Source organism: Canis aureus, chromosome X (assembly GCF_053574225.1).
Source record: "Canis aureus isolate CA01 chromosome X, VMU_Caureus_v.1.0, whole genome shotgun sequence".
NCBI lineage: Eukaryota > Metazoa > Chordata > Mammalia > Carnivora > Canidae > Canis > Canis aureus.
The window spans coordinates 4,703,194-4,726,069 of NC_135649.1; the positions used below are offsets into that span (position 1 = coordinate 4,703,194).

Consider the following 22,876-nt stretch of genomic DNA (forward strand, 5'->3'; position numbering starts at 1 on the left):
GAGGTTTTCTACATAGAAAATCATGCCATCTTCAAATAAGGACAGTTCTATTTCATAAGGCCAAAATTAGTAGAACTGAAAAAATAAATACATAAATCCATAATTATAGTTAGAGACATCACCCCCTCTCTGTTGGTAATTGATAGGTCATGCAAGCAGAAAATCAGTAGGGATATAGCTGACCTGAACAGCACTATCAATCAATTTGATCTAATTGACACGTATAAAATACTCCATGCAGTACCTAGTGCTTGCTTGGGCTTGTGACTGCAAGAAGCATCCAAAGTGTGTAGTTGCTCCAAAGCATTGGATACTGGATAAACTAGACAAAATTTTTGCTCCTGGTCCATACACCAATATTTACAAGCTGAGAGAATGTCTCTTTCTCATCCTTTTCCTGAGGAACAGACTTAAATATGCCCTAAGAGGAGATGAAGTAAAGGCATTCTGCATGCAGTGGTCCTTTGAGATTAATAGCAAGGTCTGGACTGATATAACCTAGTCTGCTGTTCTTATGGATGTCATCAGCATTGACAAGACCAGAGAGAATTCTCTGTGATCTATGACATCAACGGTTGCTTTGCCATCCATCAGATTATACCTGAGGAGGCCACAATCAAGTTGCGTAAATTGAGAAAGATCTTTGTCGGCACAAAAGGAATCCCTCATCTGCTGACTCATGATGCTCACACCATCCACTACTCTGATTCCTTCATCAAGGTGAGTGACATTTCCGATTGATTTGGAGACTGTTTATGGTGGTGACCAGAGGTGCTAACTTAGGAAAAATAGGCATGATTACCAACAGAGTGAGATATCCTGGCTCTTGTGATGTGGTTCAAGTGAAAGATGCCAAAGGCAACAGCTTTGCCATCCAGTTCTCCAACATTTTTGTTATTGGCAAAGGCAAATAAACAAAGATTTCCATTCCCTGAGGAAAAGATATCTGTCTCACTATTGCTGAAGAGAGACAAGAGAGTGGCCGCCAAACAGAGCAGTAGGTAAAATAATCTGCAGGTAAAGTGATTGGATGTTTTTTTACTTAATTCAAGATAACATGGCATGAAAATAAAATACTCCATCCAACAACCACAAAATACACAAACTTCTCAAGCTCATGTAGAACATTCAACAACATAGGCCACATTGTGGACCATAAAATATACCTTATAATTTTAAAACAGGAGAAATCATACAAAGTGTGTTTGCATACCACAATGGAATTAAATTAGAAATCAGAAACAGAAAGGTAGTGAGAGGGCTCCTGGGTGACTTAGTTGGTAAGCATCTGCCTTTGGCTCAGGTCATGATCCGGGAGTTCCAGGATGGAGCCCCACATCAGGCTCCCTGCTCAGCAGGAGTCTGCTTCTCCCTCTGCCCCTCACCTCACTTGTGTTCTCTCTCTCTCACTCTCTCTTTGTCCCCCAAATAAATAAATAAATAAATAAATAAATAAAATAAGAAAAGGTAGCTAGAAAGTTGCCAAATATCTGGAGATCAAACAGCATACTTATAAATGACACATGGGTCAAAGAAGGAGGCTAAAAGAAATCTAAAAACATTTTTTAACTCAATGAAAATGAAAATACATTTATCAAAATCTGTAGGATGCAGCAAAAGCAATGCTTAGAGGGAAATTTATAGCATTAAATGGGTATATAAGAAAAGAAGAAAGACACAGAATCAATCATGTAAGCTTCTATGTTAGGAAACTAGAAAAAGAAGAGAAATTTAGGCCTAAAGGAATCAGAAGAAAAGAAATAACAAAAAAATGAAGCAGAAATTGATGAAATTGAAAACAGGAAAACAAGTGAGAAAAATCAATGAAACCAACAGCTGACTCTTAGAAAAGATTAACAAAACTGATAAAACTGTAGCCAAAATAACTAAGAAAAAAAGAGAGAAGATACAAATTACTAAGATCAGAAATGAAAGAATAGCCATCATTAGTAATCCCATGGAATCTAGGCTAATAAAGGAACACTATGAACAACCTTATGCCCACAAATTTGATAACTTAGATGAAATGGATCAATTCCTTGAAATATACAGGCTACCTCCAGGCTCCCTGATCATTGGGGAGCCTGCTTCTCCCCCTCCCTCTGCCACTCCCCTTGCTTGTGCTCTCTTGCTCTCTCTCCGAAATAAATAAATAAAACCTTTAAAAAAGAAAAAAGAAAGATACCAGCTACCAAGCTTACAAAAGAAGAAACAAAAGAAATTCAATCAATAATTATAAATATTCCAAAACAGAAAGCATGAGGCCAGATGCTTTAACTGGTGAACTGTACCAAACATGTAAGGAAGAAATTCCAGTAGTCCACAGTCTCTTCCAGCAACTAGAAGCAGAAGGAATACTTCCTAATACATTCTATGAACCCACATTTACACTAATACCAAAGCCAGACAAAGACATTACAAGAAAGGAAAACTACAGACCAATATCTCTCATGAACATAGATGCCAAAATCTGCAAAAGAACTAGAAAATCAAGTCAATGTGTAAAAATAACAATTTGATGCGGAAAAAGCATTTAGCAAAATCCAGTATCAATTCATGATTTTTTAAAAAAGATTTTATTTATTCATGAGAGAGAGAGAGAGAGAGGCAGAGACACAGGCAGAGGGAGAAGCAGGCTCCATGCAGGGATCCCGACGTGGGACTCCATCCCCGGACTCCAGGATCACACCCTGGGCTGAAGGTGATGCTAAACCGCTGGGCCACCGGAGCTGCCCCCTCCATTCATGATTAAAACAAAACAAAACAAAATAAAACCTCTAAGAAAACTAGAAATAAAGGATTGGTTTCGATTGTCCATTTTTTCCTTTAGGTTTTGGGTCAAATCTTATCTTCTTGTATCACTAATTATTCTTTCACTAAGTGCCAAATTTTGTTTAGAAAAAATATAAAAGATACCATGATATGGTGAAGCTGCGGTTAATGATATATTCCACTGTAGTTTTGTTCCTGGCAGACAACTAGGCTAGGAGCAAATTAGATTAATCCAATTAGGGATTGAGATGACTTTAAACTGATGTTCAGTCCTTTTTAGGGCTAATCTAGTTCTGGCTAATACTCCTAAAATGCAAGATTCCTTCAGGATCCCAGCTCAAAACCTGGGGGATGGGAATGATTTACCGAAATTCTCCTCTAGTGGGTCTTGGACTCTAATTTTGTCTCCCCAGCACCTTGAATCTGCACAACTTCCCATCCTGTTAGCTGTGGCTTTTAGAATTGACATTTTCCCCCTTGAAAGCAAAAAAAAAAAAAAAAAAAAAGCCAAATGTCAAGATCCACTCTCAGGCCTTCCTTTCTCTTCCAGATCTTGACCTGTAAATTCTTTCTGCCATGGTAGCTTCCTGATGCTCTCAGGCGGGATACCTTAATACTTTTCTAGCTTTTCTAATTGTTCTCAGCTGGAGAAGTGAGCTGAAACAACCTAAGTCTGCTGTTGCTGAAAACAACATTCTAATTCTACATTTTAGAATGTATGGATGTTTTCTTTATGGCCCAATATATGTTCGACTCCTGTGTATCTATGTAGGGGTACCTACAACTGAATTTTATGATTATACAATATAGAATATGATATAATAAGATATTGTGATAGATTGTAACATTGTTTCCAGCTATTTGCTGCTGCCCATGTAAAAAGACCATATAATCCCTGCCCATTACCATGTGACTTGTGGTGCCATCCCGTGGTTGGGAATATACTTCCCCACCCCAGTGACATTAGGCTCGGCCATATGACTTACTTTGGTCAGGGGACTATGGATGGAAGTGATCTGGGGTCACAAGGAGCAGAAGCTTTGAGAGCCATCACTGGCTGTGTCATCACTCTTTTCCCTCTGCCGCCACGCTGACACATTCTAGAGAGGGGCTCCTCCTTCAGTTTGGATTTCAGAATAAAGAAAACAGGTGGAGTGCAGAACCAAAGCCTGCCTACCCCAACCAACACGTAATGTGATGAAGAAATTAACATTTGTTGTCCCAAACCACTGGACCTTGGAGGTTGTTTCCTACCACAGCATAACCTAGCAAAAGATGATGAATACGGATGGATTTTATCATATTGTTTATATCTTCCGTATATTTATCTTTTGTCCATTTGTTCTGCTACATGCTGAGAGAGATAAATTTCTTAACTACAAATGTTCTGCTTGCATTTTCTGTACTTTTTTCTGCATGGATTTTGACAGTCTATTATGTGGTTCAAAGCAAAGTGTCAACCAAAAAAAGTATATATCTGCTACAGTTAGTAATATTGTGTTATTGCTAATTCAGCTGTAGCTATGAGGAAGAGACCCTGGGTTCTGACTCCTACCAGGGTAAATTCTCAGAGTTCTATTATGCAACTAGGAGAATTTATCAAAATTTGCCCCCAGCCAGAAGCAAAGTATCTTTCAAGATTAGCCAACCCAACTGGTTTTTGAGACACCTGGACTGACTAACTGGATTTTCCAAGTGCTTTGAGAATGAGATGGGAATACCCTGACCAGAAAGCTTCCATCATTGAACAGATAACTCCCACAGACGGGTGAATCTGCTGGCTTCCAGTCTAACCACCAGTCAGTTGAGGGTTTAGGTATAGTGAGTTACTGCCCCACCTTACTCCCACTCTGAACCTCAAACTTCAGGATGAACTGAGAATACAAATATTTGGGCTCTGCAAATCTAAGGTAAAAAATGGATTTGGTGATGTAGTACCTTCCCTGTAATAACTAATAATGTTATTATTACTATCATATTTATTATATGACATCCCTGCCCATTCCATGTGGCTCAGAGAGGTTAATAATCCCCACTGCTCTTGAGCCCCAGGGAGTGATACTACATGGCTATGCCCCTTAACTCCAGAGCCGCAGAGGCACAGACAGCTTGCTCACACTTCCTTCTCCTTCTCTCCTCTTTCTTTTCATCTCCCTCTCTTCACTCTCCGTCCTCCTCTTCCTTCTTCCCCTTCCCTACCTCTCACCACCCTCTTTCTCTTCTTCCTTCTCCTCCTCCTCCTTCTTCTCCTTTTGTTTCTTCTTCTTCTTCTTCTTCTTCTTCTTCTTCTTCTTCTTCTTCTTCTTCTTCTTCTTCTTCCTCTTCTTCTTCTTCTCCTTCTCCTCCTCCTCCTCCTCCTTCTTGTTTCTCTCTCTTTTTCTCCTTCTTCTCATTGTTGAGGGTGAAGGTGCACCAATCTCATGAAGGCAGCTGGGAAATGAGTCAGGCTATTCCAAACACCACTGCCTATCACAAGGCCCATTTACCCTCAGACTCAAGTGTGCCAATCTGGCATGGTTGCCCCTGGCAACTGCAGAGTGTGGCCAGTTGCCCAGGGCAGTATTCCAGGCCTCTGATGTGCCATTCATGTGTGCTTTTCTCTTTTTTTCTGGAACTGGATCAGGCATGTGGTACCACACATTACAGGCCAGGTTCCCTTTGTGTAATAAGATGCTCTGATTAAGTGCTTGGGATTATGGTGACAAAAACCTGTCTTTCCTTGGATCCTCCAACATTCCCACCAGGCACTTGAAAGTGTCAACACAGTGTCTGGACACTGATGGGGCCCTTAGCAAAGAAGTGCTCCTTCATTTCTAACAATTTCTAGATGGGGACATAGAAGCTCAGTGAGGTTTAGTGGCTAGTTCAAGGTTACTTCACTGGACAGAAGAGGAGAAAGGCCTAAGATTTTCTGACTCCAAAGCTAGCGCTCTTGGCCTTACACCAAGCTCAATTTGAATGAGTGATGCCAAACCATAACGATTAGTGCTGAGGGAAGAGCATGGGTCTGCAAGTTGGGAGGCCTGGGATATGAGTTTTCTCAGGCTGCCGTAACAAAATTCCACAGACTAGATGGCTTAAACAACAAACATCTATTTTCTCATATTCTGGAGGCCAGAAGTCTGATCTTAAGGCTACATAATCTTCTCTCTGTACATGTTTGTGTCCTAATCTCCTTGTGTTACAAAAACACCAGTCATATTGGATTAGGTCCCATCCTAACGGCCTCATTTTATCTTAATTACCTCTTTAAAGACCTTATCTCCAAATACAGTCACATTCTGAGGTACTAGGGGTCAGAACTTCAACATATGATTTGGGGAAGATGCAATTCAGTCTGATTGCCACCCTGTCACTCCTGGCTGTCAACACTGGGCAGGTCCCAGACCTCGAATCTGCCCTATGAAAACAGAGTTGGGTCAGATTTCTGAGGTTCTATTCACTCCTGATATCTTCAATGTTATGAACTCTCTTATCAGAGGCTGGGCAACTTTCCAAGGCACCCAAGCAGACTGGAGAGGGGCTGATTCTGAGGAGAAGAGCTGGGTAGGGGAGACTAGGGACCCTACATCAGCTCCAGAAATTCATCAGCACTAGGGCAGAACAAAGAGATGGACCAGCAAGGCAGAGGGATTAGTCAACGACTTGATATAAGTTAGTGCAGTGAAGTAGTCACTCTGCCCCTTGGGTTGTATCAACAAAGTGTGGAGTCCAGAACAAGGGAGGTAAATCCAGTGGTTAAGAGCTCTTGCTTTAGGGTCAGATACATCTGCATTGTAACCTCCACCTCGATACATCATAGCTTGGACCTTGAGCAAGCTACTTAATCTCTCTGTTTCTCTTCTATAAAGTGAAGCTAATAATTAATACATAACTCACAGGTTTTGTGTGAGGACTACTTGAGATAACTCTTATAAAGTTATTAGCAGAGTATCTGGCTTATGATAAATCCTCACCAATAGCTAAGGTGATGGATGCTGTGGTACACCACTCAAATCCCTCTTCATGAGTAAAGCACTTATTTTCTAGCTGCTGGGAGTGCTACTTCTCACTTGTCAGCTTCCTTGAGTGTCAACTTCCTCAAGTGTCCACCTTTGCAGCAATTGCCCACAGGCAAAGAGAGCAGCCTAGCCCCAGGTCACATCCCTTCTGAGGGGCAGCCTCATCTAGTGGCTGATAGATGTTAAGGAGGGAAAAAAATGACTCAGATCCCTCTCTGCCACTCAAGAGTCATCACAAGACTCTCAAGAGTCATCACAACTCCTTGTTGTGACTTCACCATAGCTCAACTTCTCCCTCTGCTCACTGCTGCTTCCTGCCCTTCTATCGCCGAAGTATTGATCCAGAGAGCACACTGAACTCCACCTCAGAGTCTGTTTCCCAGGGAACCCAAATAATAACAGCAAGGATAATGACAAGGTATGAGAGCCCTGCAATAAAAACATTTCCATGGTACAATGGAGGAAATAACTCTGTGATCTCATTCTTTCCAGCTCTACCTTCACTCACCTTGTCCTAGGCCCATGGGCCTCCTGCCATTCGCCATACACACCAAACGTCCTTCTTCTCACAGTCTTTGCACATGCTGTCCTCCCTCCCTGGAACACACTTCCTTCAGCCAAATGGTACACATCCTTAGTCCAAAATTACAGCACCATCTCCACTATCTGGCACCTGCTGGCCTTGTTTATGTTTTTTTAAAAGATTTATTTACTTATTTGAGAGCGAGAGAGAAGCAGGCAGCAGGGGGAGAAGGAGAATCCCAAGCAAACTCCCTGCTGACCGGGGAGCCCAACTCAGGGCTTGATCCCAGGGCCCAGAGATCATAATCTGAGCCAAAATAAGAGTTGGCCACCCAACCAACTGAGCCACCCAGGCACCCCATGCTTTATTTTTATCCATAGCACCTACTGATATACTATGGCAAACAATTCTGTATCCTGTGTATTGTCATTATCCCCCAGCTAGAATGCCAGCTTCCCGAGGGCAGAGAATTTTGTCTGTTTTTTGTCTGTCTTGTCTGTTTATTCAGCACTTTGATCAGTGCCTAGCATATAGCAGATTCTCAACAAATATTGAATGAATTAATGAATGAATGAATGAATGACCTATAGGGGAATGGGAACCAAACAGGGGTGGGAGTGCCCAGAGACTTCCTGAGAAAGTGCCACCAAAACTGAATGTGAAAGTGAATCATGACCATGGGGGTTATTATTCTGAAGAACCTCCAGGAAGCAATGCACAGGAGTTTGACTTGTGAATTTTCCATCTTGGACTTCTGAGTAGTTAAAGGTTCTACCTTTTTCCATTTAATTTATTTTATAGTCCCTCAAAAATGAAGGAGAAATAAAGCTTTTTTCTTTTACAAGTGTGATCATTTGGGGAATGTGGTGCAGGCAGAGGGCCCTGGAGCCTGGTTCCTTGGCTCACACACATATGTAAAAGCCATTCACTAAAGAAGTTTTACAGTAAACAGAAGCCTTTGCTTTTAACTCTTTTTGAGATACCCTTTTTCAAAGCAGGCAAGCCGTTTGTGTGATGGGTAGATTTCAAGCATAAAGTCCTATCTGAGTGGCCCACATGTGAAAAAGATTTGACAAAGAGAGTGAATGTATTTTCAATAAAATCTCTGCAGCAGTCTGGGAGATAAGGTGGTATGTTCTGGTTAGTACACATGTCTGCCAAACAGAATTTACGTGAATCCCCAGACCTCAATGATCTTGTTCCAGAAGACTGGAGTAATCCAAGTATGCAGAACACCAACATTCCACCAGAGAGACCTTCCTTTTCCTTTTATAATGAACTCATTAAATAAAAATCAGTTTCTTAATACTTGTTTCCCATGTACCTTCTAATGCAGCTGTTCTCAGTGGGGAAGGGGGTTGGGGAAGACCTCTTCAAAGGAGGAAAGTCTCCAAATTATCTAGGGGCCTTTTTCTTTTTTCTTTTTTTTTAAATTTATTTTTTATTGGTGTTCAATTTACTAACATACAGAATAACCCCCAGTGCCTGTCACCCATTCACTCCCACCCCCCGCCCTCCTCCCCTTCTACTACCCCTAGTTCGTTTCCCAGAGTTAGCAGTCTTTACGTTCTGTCTCCTAGGGGCCTTTTTCAATGTAAATACTCTCACTCACCATTCACCACAGAGATTTGGACCCTCCCATGGTTGATCACAAAACAGATGCACTTATATCTGCATCACCAATGATGGTGCTGCTCAAGGACAAACTCTGGGCTCCAATCCCCGTCCTCCACCTAGTGAGAGTCCAACACTGGGTAAGTGGGTGGGTGAGATCAGCCTGCCTGCCTGCTCTCTACATGCTTGCAGTATAACTTTAGACAATGAACTTAACATCTTTGAGCCTGTTTTCTTCTTTGAAAAATGGGGCTAATAATCCCTGCACTGAGTGCCTCTGAATATTTTCTACATGCAGGAAGGATGTCTGTTTGCCACAAAGCCACCTGAAAACAGTCTCATCTCTGTTGTGATTGTGTGAGTATGCACATGCACACACCAAATGGAGTCATACATACTGTCCTTCTGTCTGACCAAGAGATTTTTCAGCACTTTGTATCTCTCCAATGAACTATCACATTCCCGTGGATAGATACACTTCCTTCTGTATACTGCCATCTCTGGTTGTATTCACACATGTCATCCCCATGTTGGCACCATCTTCATGGCCACAGAACTTGCCACCTATGAGAAATGGGTATTACCGAAAAGATCAATAAATACTCCAAAGGGCCTGATGCCCTTCTCAGATAAAGACTGCCCTTTGATATATTCCAATGATGTTTCTGTATATTTATTGAGTTCTATTCTGACCTCCAGATCATTTTCAGTTTTGTGTATCTGACCTGTTAGGAATGGCCAGCTTGAACTACAATTTCGATTTTTCAGGGTGCTTCTCATCTTCTTACACTGTCATTCAATGCTAGAATGTGCAAATCCTTAGAAATTGAGTTCAAATGCATACAGGCACTCATGTAATCATTTGTTCACTTAGCAGGTATATCCTGAGGGCCCACTATGTGCCAAGCACTGTGTCAGTCTGTGGGATACAAGCATAGTTTCTATCTTTATGGAACTTTATAGTCTAAGGGGAAAACAAAAATTGAACAAAGAAATAGTTATTCGTATACTGTGACAAGTGTCATGAATGGGGTGCCATGACAGATGATGGAAGGAAAGGGTAATCTACTAAGAGAGGATAATAACAGTCAATATCTCTAAAGAGGGAACATTTTAGCCAAGTCCAAAAGGATAAGAAGCCAGACACGATGAGAGTAGGGGAAGGACATTTCAGGAAGAAGAAAGAGTAAATACAAAGCCCTAAGGCAGAAAGATGCAGGACAACCCCCTTGTGACCAGGAAATTGTGCTGGCACTCTTGTCCTTCCACAGGGAGCAGAGCTCTCCATTCTCTTCCCCTGGCACAAGATGGTGAGTGGCTCCTTGCTAGCCCTTGCCTCTCTGTACTGAGATGCCAGCTCTGGGATGGAAGAGGTTTCCTCACTAGGCTGGAAAAAGCAAATGGGGGAAGAATGTGTTACCAATGGAGGTATTTTTGAGAAAGTGCCATCTCAGAAACCCCAGAACCTCCATGCTCATCACTAGAATACTCCTGGGGACAGGAGAAGGCAACATAGGCCCCTGACACTCACCCTGATGATTTGCCTACCTTGGAGGCTCCTTGCTTGTCACCATTGCCACTACTATGCTGGCTTCTGAAGGACACTGTTTGTCTTCAGTTCTCTGAACACACACCCTTTTCCTCACCCTAGGACACAAATGAGACCATGTTAGGTATCTAAAGAAGACCTGACTGATGGCTTAAGGATAACAAAATGTGAAGAAACACAGAAAGTCATATGTAACCCGAAGTGGCATCATCACTTTAGCATATGGTCCACCAGTGTCTCCTTTTCTAATAGCATCTACATCCCTGCAAAGAGACTATCTTTATCTCTTGCCACCAAAGAGGAGAGGAATCATAGAATCTGTGTCCAAACAGGGACTCTTTTAAGACTGAAAGAGCACTATTAATATTTAGGGTGGAGCAGGGTGTATAAACTGCCTAGGCTAACCAGGACATATGGTTAGCCTCACGAAGAGAGATGTGGGGGATAGAGAGGCAGAAGGCTTCCAAAGCCCTGCTATTCTCCAAATATTTCCCATTCTTTTTCTAGGCACATGATAGAATTGAATTTCCCTGATCCCTTGAGATTAGGTGCATCCAAGTGATCTGCTCTGGCTGATAGTGTGTGAACACAAGTGTGGTATTTCACTTCTGAGCAGAAACATGAAAAGCCAGTATACAACAGGCATGTTTCCTTTTTTCTGCTTTGGGGATAGTGAATCATAAGGATAGACCCTTCCTGAGACTGGGCTCTAAGTAAGAATGATATGGAGCTGAATGCCACCTGATTGGAAATCAGCACATTGACTAAGTGAGAAATAAATCTTTTTTGAATTAAACATTGAGATTTTGGGGTCATTTGTTAGTGTAGCATCATGTAACCCAACCTAACTGATTATATTCCCAAGTTTCAGTTCTAGGTCTCCATGGTTGAGCACCTCTGTGCAGATATCCACCCTTTTCCTGGCCCCTGGTCCCACTGGCATGTCTTCTGAGTTGCCCTGGAGTCACATTCCCCAAATAATGGCAGTGGCCTTCTCAACTAGCTGTCTCAGGCCCAAATGAGAGCCAGAGTATAGCCAGACTGAAGGATGGAGCCAGGAGCTTATAAAGGTGTGGACTCAGCAGTGAAATGAAGGAAAAATATTATTGCTATGTGTTGAATTGTGTCCCCCCAAAATTCATATGAATTCCCAACCACCAGACTCCAGAACGTGATGTTATTTGGAAATAGGGTCAATGCAGATGTCATTAGTTAAGATGAGGTCATTAGGGTGGGCCTTAATTTAATGTGATTGGTGTCCTTATAAAGAGAGGAAATTTGGACACAGTGGCACCCACAAAAGGACAACACCACATGACGATGAAGGCAGACATCAGAGTGATGATTCTACAAGCAAAGGAATGCCAAAGATTTCCAGCAAACCACCAGAAGCTACGGGAGAGGCATGGAGGAGATTCTCCAACACAGCTCTCACAAGGAATCATCCCTGCCAAAACACTGACCTCAGATTTAACCATAAGAACATCAAGACAATAAATTTCACTTGTTTAAGCCACCCAGTTTGTGGTAATGTCTTACAGCAGTCTCAGGAAACTAATATAGTATAAAACAATGGTGGATCTAGCAGCAGAGCTAACAGGCAGATTTTATGACCTTCTTGCAAGTCTGAGAGCATTTCTGATGTCCCTTGACACAGATATAGACCCAGATCCAGGGACACATAGAGATACAGATATAGGTATAAATAGACAAACAGATACAGGTACATATAGGGATACAGATACAGCGAAGAGCCTGCTTCTCTCTCTCCCTCTCCCTCTGCTGCTCCCCCTGCTCATGCTCAGTTTCTCTCTGTCTCACCCTCTGTGTCTCAAATAAATAAAGAAAAGAAAAGAAAAGAAAAACAGATAAAAGTTCAGATGGAGACAAACATACAGATACTTGGAAAGATATAGATACAAAGTAAAGATGGTGAACCAGATACAGGTAGAGATGGAGATGCAGAAATGGGTATAGATGGAGACACAGATACGGGTGCAGACAGAACAAAGTACTTGCATAGGCACAGATACAGGTAGAGATGGAGATACAGGTAAGAGTGGAGATGGAGACAAGAATACAAAGATGCATAGATGCAGAAAGACACAGATACAGGTAAAGATAGAAATACAGAAACAGAAAAAAAAGAAATACAGAAACAGGTAGAGGTACATATCCAGATACAGGTGAAAAGAAAGTCTTAGAAAAAACTAGGTATAGAGACACAGATTCAGGAACTCGTAGGTATCTGTACATAGGTACAGAGAGAGACAAAGATAAAGGTTCAAATGGAGATCAGACACATGTATGGTTAGAGACACTGATATAAATACACATAGACAACTAGAAACAGGTACAGAAACAGTAATAGAGACACTGACAGATACAGATAGAGATAAAGGCAGAAACACAGATACAGGTACAGATAGAAACAGGGACAGATCAAGATCTAGATACATTTCTAGATAGAGATATAGACTCCGATATAGTCACAGATATAGATACAGATAAAGGTAGAGATAGTTACCCAGATACACGGATAGATAGAGACAAGAAAAATGTACAGAATGAGATCCAGATAGTGGTAAAGATAAATGTATAGATGCAGGTTCAGATGGAGACATATATGGAGGGTACATACAGACTCAAAAATACAGGAACAGATAGAGACAATAGTACAGGTATAGATAGAGACACCATTACAGACAGAGCCAGAAACAGGTACAGGTATAGACACACTAGAGGTATAGAGACCCAGATAGAGGTACAGATAGAGACAAAAATATACATACAGAAACCCAGATACAGGTAGAGATACAGACTCAGAAAACATTACAGATAGAGACACAAATCAGGGTACAGTTCAAAGATACAAATTTTCAGATAGAGGCACAAATACAAGGACAGATAAAGATACTGGTACAGGCAGATAGAGATCCAGATATAGGCAAAGATACAGATCCATATACAGACCAAGTAGAGACACTGATTGGTATCAGGAGAGACTCAGCTACAGCAACAGATAGAAACACACACTTAGGTAGAGATAGACATTGACCCGGGTACCTAGAGAGACACAGATACTGGTTCTTACAAAAATACAGGTGAGGTGCCTGGATGGTACAGTGAGTTAAGCATCCAACTCTTGGTTTTGGCTCAGGTCATGATCTCAGAGTTGTGAGATCAAGCCCTGCATCAAGCTCAACATGGAGTCTGCTTAAGATTCTCTCTCCCTCTCCACTGCCTCTCTCACTCATGCTCTCTTTCCTGAAATAAATATTATACATATACAATGGAATATTACTAAGCCATCAAAAAGAATGAAATCTTGGCGTTTACAATGATGTGGATGGAACTACAGGGTATAATGCTAAGTGAAAAAAGTCACAGAAAGACAAATACCATATGATTTCACTCATATGTGGAATTTAACCAACAAAACAAACGAACATAGGTGAAGGGAAGGAAAAATAAAATAAGATAAAAAAGTGACTATGAGGCAAACCAAAAGAGACTCAACTCTAGGGAAAAACTGAGGGTCACTGGAGGGAAGGTGGGTGAGGGGATGGGGTAACTGGGGGATGGGCATTAAGGAGGGCATATGATGTGATGAGCCCTGGGTGTTATCTGCAACTGATAAATCACTAATTTCTACCCCTGAAACTAATAAATAATACACTATATGTTAACTAAATTGAATTTAAATAAGAATTTTTAAATTATATACAATTAAATTAATAAATCTTTTTAATTTTATTTTTGAAATATTGTATTTATTTGAGAGAGAAAGAGAGAACACAAGAGGGGGTGGTGGTGGCAGAGGCAGAGGAAGAAGCATACTGCTCACTGAGCGGGGAGCCCAATGTGGGGATCGATCCCAGGACCCTGGAATCATGACCCCAGCCAAAGGCAGACACTTCACCAACTGAGGCACTCAGCCCCCACCCCCCCCAATAAATCTTTTTTAGGAACTGGAGGGTATTATGCTGAGTGAAGTAAGTCAATCGGAGAAGGACAAACATTATATGGTCTCATTCATTTGGGGAATATAAATAATAGTGAAAGGGAATAGAAGGGAAGGGAGAAGAAATGAGTGGGAAATATCAGAAAGGGAGACAGAACATAAAGACTCCTAACTCTGGGAAAAGAACTAGGGGTGGTGGAAGGGGAGGAGGGCGGGGGGTGGGGGTGACTGGATGACGGGCACTGAGGGGGGCACTTGACGGGATAAGCACTGGGGGTTATTCTGTATGTTGGTAAATTGAACACCAATAAAAAATAAATTTATTATTTAAAAAATCTTAAAAAAAAAAGAAATGCAGAAAAATGAACAGATAGACAACAAGATACAGGTACAAATAGAGACTCATTTACAGACACAGTTAGAGACACAGATACTGGTATTGATAGACACTCACATACAGGTACCTACCAAACACCAGACACTGGTCCTTGTAGAGACAGTAACACTGGTACAGATATACACAGTGACTGCCACTTATCTAGATAGAGAAACAAGTACAGATAGACAACCAGATACAAGTACAGATAGAGACATATTCAAGTACAGACAGAAACACAGATACAGGCACAGATAGACACATAATTACAGACAGACATAGCTGTAAGTACAGATAGAGACACAAATATAAGTACAAATAGAGAAACGATCACTGATATAAGTAGACACAGGTACTTATAGGCACACATGTAGGTAGTTATAGAGACAGAGACACAGATACACTTAGACACACATATCCAGATACAGGTTTGAGCAGAAATCCAGCTTACAGGTATGACCGGAGACCCAGATACGGGTATGATATGCAAACAGATACCCATACAGATCGAGACATAGATATAGGTACATACAGAGGCACAGATTCAGGTACAGCTAGAAACCCAGACACAGGTACAGATAGACACATAGATTCGTGTATAGATAGAGACCAAATGATCAGTTAAAGATAAATATACAGTTTGAGGAACAGATAGAGATATGGATAAGGTACAAATGGAGAGATTCAATTTCACATAAGGACATATATCCATGTGCAAACACAAATGCAGGTACAGATACAGATACAGCTCTACGTACACAGAGAGATCCAGATGTGAGTACAGATAGAGACACAGATGCAGGAATATGTAGAGATATGGATACAGGTTGAAACAAGTACAGTGGTACAGGAAGAGGCATAATACTATTACAGATGGAGACCAAGATCCAAGTACTTATAGGAGAGAGACACTGGTACAAATAAAGAAACAGTTATTGTTACAGAAATCACTACAGTTACAGATAGAGACAAAGTTACATTACAAATAGAGAGCAGTACAGATAGAAATTGAGACAAATACAAGTACAGATAGGGACACAGATACTATTGCATATAGAGACACAGATACAGGTCCAGAAAAAAAAAAAAAAACACTGATACTGGTACAATGGAGAGCCAAATAAAAGTACACATATCCAGGTATTTATAAAGACCCAGATGGAAGTACAGATTGAAACAGGGATATAGGTACCTCTATCTGTACAGTTACAGAGACAGATAGAAACACAGATTCGGACATATTAGAGAAAGAGATACAAGTACATCTATAGTCCAGACAGAAGTAAAGATAAAACCAGATACAGGTATTGGTGGAAACAAAGATACAAGTACAGATAGAGACCCAGATACAGTGACAGAGGCACAAAACAATTAAAGATAGAGACCCAGTTACAGGTAGAGATGGACACACAGATACAGCTGCAGACAGAGACACAACACAGGTTCACACTGAGAAATGGATATATGGATATGGTACGAAACACCATTTCCTATACAGATACAGACCCAGACACGGTTACAGCTAGAGACACAGATACAGGTAAAGATAGAGACCCAGACACCAATACTTACGAGGCCCAAATACAGGTATAGAGGGGAAATACACATACAAGCTCAGATATAGACAAAGATACAGGTGCAGACACACGCAGGTACAGATAAAAACACAGATTCAGATACAAATAGGGTCATATATGCAGGTACAGATAGAGACACAGATGCAGGTGCAGATTGAGACAGAGATACGGGTACTTATTAGATGTAGATACAAGTGGGCAGCGCCGGTGGCTCAGCGGTTTAGCGCCACCTTCAGCCCAAGGCGTGATCCTGGAGACCTGGGATCGAGTCCCATGTCGGGCTCCCTGCATGGAGCCTGCTTCTCCCTCTGCCTGTGTCTCTGCCTCTCTCTCTCTCTCTCTCTCTCTCTCTCTCTGTGTGTGTGTGTGTGTGTCTCTCATGAATGAATGAATAAATAGATGTAGATACAAGTATCTTCAAGATACACAGGTACAGATAGAAGTACAGATATTGGTATTTATAAAGACATCTATGTAAGATAGAAACACAGACACAGACACGGGTAAGATTGAGACACGGAAAGAAGTACAGGTAGAGACATATTTACAGGTCCTTGTAGAGACACACCTGCTGATGCTCATACAGCTCAGATACAGCTAAGTATAGAAACACAGATACTTTCAGAGACACAGATACAGGTACCCACAGACACACATAGACAGGTACGGACAAATGTGCAGATACAGAGAGTGACATAGACACAAATACAGATACAGACAGAGACCCCGGTACAGACATACTTCTTCCCCATCAGTGACATCAGAACTCGAAGGTGGAAGGGAGGTGGGCGGGGGGTGGGGGTGACTGGGTGATGGGCACTGAGGGGGGCACTTGATGGGATGAGCACTGGGTGTTATGCTATATGTTGGCAAATTGAACTTCAATTAAAAAAATAAAATAAAATAAAATAAAATAAAATAAAATAAAATAACTCGAAGGTAGGTTTAATGACACCTGGGAGGTACCAAGTGCTATTGACAGAATGTATCATCAAACAGCATTCATAAGTAGTTTTTGGAATTGTTTGATTGCTGTGTTTCCTCTAAAGAAGTCCTCACTGGTCATGAGAATTGTAAGGATAATTGGCTTTCCTTTTTCACTTTGGCAGCCTGGCAGTTCAGAGTCTCTAATAAAACCCTCGCTGTGGACGGTAGCCCTCAGGTTGGGCCTATCCGTACATTTCTTTGCCTTGTTTTGATTTTCTACCGTTCTTCGTGTTTTCTCTAGGCCTGCTTCCCTTTTTCTATTTTATTAGATTGTGGATCACTTAAGCTGTCTCAAATTTCTTGTCAAATGAAGCCAGGTGTCAATCAATGAAATGGAGGTGGCTATAGAATATAGTGGCTTGAAGAGACAGACCGGGGCCAACCCCCAGCTCTCCCACTTCCTAGGGGGAAGGTTGAGCTGATTTGGGATTCTCGGGAAGGATGGATTTCCTACTGGTCACTACCACAGGAAGTGGGTGCCTCTAAGAGTAGTGAGTCCCTACCCTTGCAGGGCTGCGGCTGGACAGGCAGGGGATGGTAACTGTGGAGGGGGTGAGGTAGAGGGAGCTCCTGCTGAGGGGAGTCGTGCATCCTGCAGAGATGACACCAGATACTCTCCAAGGCTCCCTCCAGAGCTGAGACCCCCACCCCCTCATCCCCAGACTCGTTCAGTTCCAAGGGAAAGGCAGCCCGCTGGGTAGTGGGCTTGGCACGTATATAAGACTGTGGGCCGGGGCTGCCTCTCTCACACTTGCCCTTGATCCTTTGCCTGAGAAGGACTGAAGCCAACAGTGCCTGTGGGGAACAAACGGCAATGATTAACAAAGCTCTGGGCAAGCATGAGCCCAGCCCTGCAGCCAGCCACACATATTAGAAGCCTCAGCTCTTGGCCTCAGCCTCCTTTTGCCTTGCCAGACCTGGTGTGAACTTGACTTGAGCCACAGGCCACAAGGCTACATCCCCTCCCAGTTCGGTTTCCCCATCTAGTCAGCATGGCTCATCTGTTTTTAGTTTTTATTATTTTTATTTGATTTTATTGAAGTCCAATTTGCCAACATATAGTATAACATCCAGTGCTCATCCCATCAAGTGTGTCACATTTTTAAAAAGGAGAAAAAGAGTTTCCTTTGTTTTTCCCTTCATACCACAATAAGAAATACGTGTTCAATGTACAAGATTCAGAAAATACAGGTGATCAAGAAGAAAACAGTGTCCATTACTCAGCACCCAAACAGAGCCACTGTAAGTATTTTGCTGTGACACCTATCAATATACATTAATTGATTCATAGGAATTTGTTTGGATAGGTCGAAAATGGTTGACTATCAGCTCTTGCAGATGGCTTATTCTAATTATACATTTAAAAATATTTTTTTAAATGAGTGGGAAATATCAGAAAGGGAGACAGAACATGAGAGACTCCTAACTCTGGGAAACAAACTAGGGGTGGTGGAAGGGGAGGAGGACGGGGGGTGGGGGTGAATGGGTGACGGGCACTGAGGGGGGCACTTGACGGGATGAGCACTGGGTGTTATTCTATATGTTGGCAAATTGAACACCAATAAAAATAAATTTATAAAAAAATAAAAAATAAAAGAGATGTAAAAAGGTAAAAAAAAATATTTTTTTACTTGGAGTATGATCAGCATACAATGTTACACTGGCTTCAGATGTACAACACAGTGATTCAACAAGTTTATAATGTGTTGCTATAGCCACCACAAGTGTCATCAGCCACCCTCTGTCGCCATACGATGCTATTCCAATACCACTGACGATATTCTCTATGCTGTGCCTTTTATTCTTGTGACTTATTCAGTCCATAACCAGAAGTGTCTAATTATACATTTGTATATAAATACATACCTATTATTTTTTTTCAAAATAAGATTACACTATACTTCTTTGTTTCTAACATTTCATTACCTGAAATATAGAGTGAACACAGTTCCATTTAATGTACATGGAATCCACATCAGCATTTTAAAGAACAGCTTCATATTTCAATGTATAGAAATGTGATCATTCCTTTAACCAGTTGCCAATTTTTGAATGTTTACTGTGTCAGCTACCTATGAGGACTAAGGAATCAGCCCAAACCTTAGTGCCTTAAAATAACAATGTGTTGTTTCTCGTGATTTTGCAGGTAGGCTGGCACGCCTTCAGCTGGACATCCAACAGCTGGAGTGGGGCTTGAAGGCTCCAGATGTTCCCACTCAGGTGTTTACCTATTAGTGCCAGCTATTGGCTCCTCACTTCTCTGTGGAGCCCCCGTGTTAGGGCTGTCCCAGGACTACCCTTAGGTTTGATGACTCACGAGAAAGACTCCCAGGGCTCCAAAGAGTTGCTATATTAATGGTTATGGCTTATTATGGGGCAAAGGATGCTAATCAGAATCAGCAAAGGGAAAAGGCATGGGATGGGGGCAAAGTCCAACAGGAACCGGTCACAAGCTTTCCAGGTATCACTGCCTAGTGGAATCTCCTGGGGACACGCTTTACTCTCCCAGCAATGTGTGGGACAACACATGCAAAATATTACCAACCGGGAAAGCTCACTGAGCCTTAGTGTCCAGGGTCTTCATTGCTGGTCAGGCACAGAGACATGTCGCACCCACGTCACTGACCTTGGCTACTTGGACTCCAGCTCCCCCAGAGGTCAAATGGATACAGTCCAAGGGCTCATGGGCTGTCTCTGGATTCTCTCCCAGGAGCTAGGAGGAGGACCTGTCTTTTCTTTGGAGTGTGCAGCTTTTGAGCACCCCCATTCTGCTGGGTTAACCCTTTACTGCACACGTCTCACCCTGCAGGACCAGAAGGTGGCCTACTAGTCTGTGGATTCCAAGGGGATGAGAACGAAAGCTGCAAGTTTTCTTAAAGCCCAGCCTTAGAGGTCACATAGTATCACTTGCAACGCATTGCATTGGCCAAAGCAAGTGACAAGTCCAGCCCAGAGTCAAATGGGTGGGAAAACTCACCCTACCTCTTGATGGCAGGAGCAGGGACATTACATTGCAAACGAGGATGGACACAGGGAGGTATAATTCATAGGGGGCATTATTATAACAACATGCCAGGCAAAAATTCTTGTATTTTTTTTAACCATTATAAGCCAGGGCATGATAATCTTCCTTATCCAGTAATATTCCATTTATAACGCATTTTCTTTAAAAACAAATCATTGTGAAATATTTGATATCCCATTCATAGAAAAAGTATAAAAACAATATAAAAAGCAGGTAGATGTACTGAGTTTAAAGATGTGTAGTCTTAAATCCGTGTAGACTTTTCCTTCGCAATTGCAGGTTTTACATCTGTAGAACGCAGTGCAAATGCATCCACTCCCTAATGGGGTATCAATTTCTGGCACTTAAATATATTTAATATGTAATTTGGGTATTTCTAGATTCTGCAGCAAAGGAATACAAATGGAAAATCTGTCAATTTTGTGAAAATTTTGACTCGGATAAGTAGTGAGAAGAGAAATGAGAAAGAAAATGTTTTTCATCTTAATACAGATATGTTTTTGAATTGGCTATATTTTTTATTTTATTTTTTTAAAATTTTTTTATTTATTTATGATAGTCACACAGAGAGAGAGAGAGAGAGAGGCAGAGACATAGGCAGAGGGAGAAGCAGGCTCCATGCACCGGGAGCCCGACATGGGATTCGATCCTGGGTCTCCAGGATCACGCCCCGGGCCAAAGGCAGGCGCCAAACCACTGCACCACCCAGGGATCCCTATATTTTTTAAAGCACTATGGAAGTTTGTTTTCCATAAAAAATCACAATCTGAATTATTCTAAAAATATTTTTTAAAAAATATGATTGGATGCTCTTATATCTTTGCATGTATATTGGTTGCTTTCTTAGGGTACACCCCAAGACTAAAGTATAGGCACTTCTCAAAAATTTCAGATGTGAAAAAAAAAAAATTTCAGATGTGTTGCTGAAGTACCCTCCAGACATGCTGCCCTTATTCTCTCATTTATCTTTTGCCACCCTCAGTAAGGGAAAATAACTTTTTGTTTCATTTTGCATTTTTATTAGGTTGAAGTTTTCATATATTTAATGTTTATCTGTATTCTTTATTTTTGTGGACTTTCTTTTAATCATTTTGCCATGGGGGGTGGTCTGTTTTTTGCCTACCACTATTCCTAGCTCTTTTATTTATTTATTCATTTATTCATTAAGATTTTATTTATTTATTCATGAGAAACATGTACACACACAAAGAGAGAGACAGAGAGTGAGAGAGAGAGAGAGAGAGGCAGAGACATAGGAAGAGCGAGAAGCAGGCTCCCCATGGGGAACCCAATGTGGGACTTGATCCCAGGACCCCAGGATCATGACCTGAGCCGAAGGCAGATGCTCAACCACTGAGCCACCCAGGTGCCCCCTCGTAGCTCTTTTATAGTAAGGATATATCAACTGGCTACTTGTTCCTTTTGGATTTCAGAAGCATGTCAAGATGCATGATCTGATTTGATCTTCATAAGACTCCAGTGAGGAAGGTAGGAGAGGATTGTTCTTAACTCCCTTTTTTCGATGAAGGAAACTGAGACTCCGAAAAGACTGACCTAGTGACATAGCCAGTTATAGTGCAGAAGCTGCGGGTGGAATCCGGGTCTCCGCCTCCCAGCCTAGGGCACGTCAGCGCCACAGGCCTCTCCGCAGCGCTGACATTCTAGAAGGAGAGGTGACCTTCATGAGACTATGAACTGAAGCTTAGAGCTTAGCCCCAACAGGCCAGTCCCCTAAGGAGAACCTGAACAACATTACCAGGGTGGGGGTGGGGGGACGGGCCCAGCAGACACCGGGCTTTTTTCCACTCCCACTGGCCACAGTGAGACTGTGGGTTTAAGGAAGCAAGTGGACTGGCTGAAGGTCAAAGCTTGTAAAACTGCAAAAAAGAAAAGACCTATTATTTCCTCCCTCCCCCTGGCAACCCCATGGGGGCAAAGCATACTTTGCACCTGGTTTGCAGAGGTCAAAGGGTTTGGAGGAGAAATCCATTTATCTTTACTTTTCTCAAGTGACTGTGGTTAACCTGTCACCAGGGCAGAAGACCTTGCTCGACCAGATCAGGGCACCTGCTGGTGCGGGTCAAATCCAGCTTTTGGCGGCCGCACCCTGTTTATCCATCAACACGAAGCTCTAGCTGTGTTCTTTGCTAAGCGGCAGCCAGCAGGAGCTGGCCCTGCCCCCTCGGGACAGTCCTCGCCGCCTGCTCCTTTGCCGGAGAAGCATGTGAAGGGAAGAACGTTCTATGTCCCCCGTCATGCGCGCTAACGCCTGGGAGCCTTCCGACAGCCCCCACCCCCTGGAGCCTCAGTTTCCCTCTGACTGATAAGGATTTGGACTCCATTCTGGAATCCATCTGTTGGCTAAGCTGGGGTGCTTGAGTACCCATTCCGGGTAAAGCCAACACCCCCTCTGTAGGGAAGACCTGAGAGTCAATACAAAGGCCTTAGGTGGAACAGGCAGGGGACAGGTGCTGCAAGGTGAGGTGAG

At 42.1% G+C, this 22,876-nt stretch overlaps 1 pseudogene; it reads left to right on the plus strand.

Moving 5' to 3' along the window:
- The first annotated feature begins 235 nt into the window (after positions 1 to 235).
- Positions 236 to 22,654, plus strand: LOC144308349 (small ribosomal subunit protein eS4, X isoform-like; annotated as a pseudogene).
- The last annotated feature ends 222 nt before the right edge of the window (positions 22,655 to 22,876 follow it).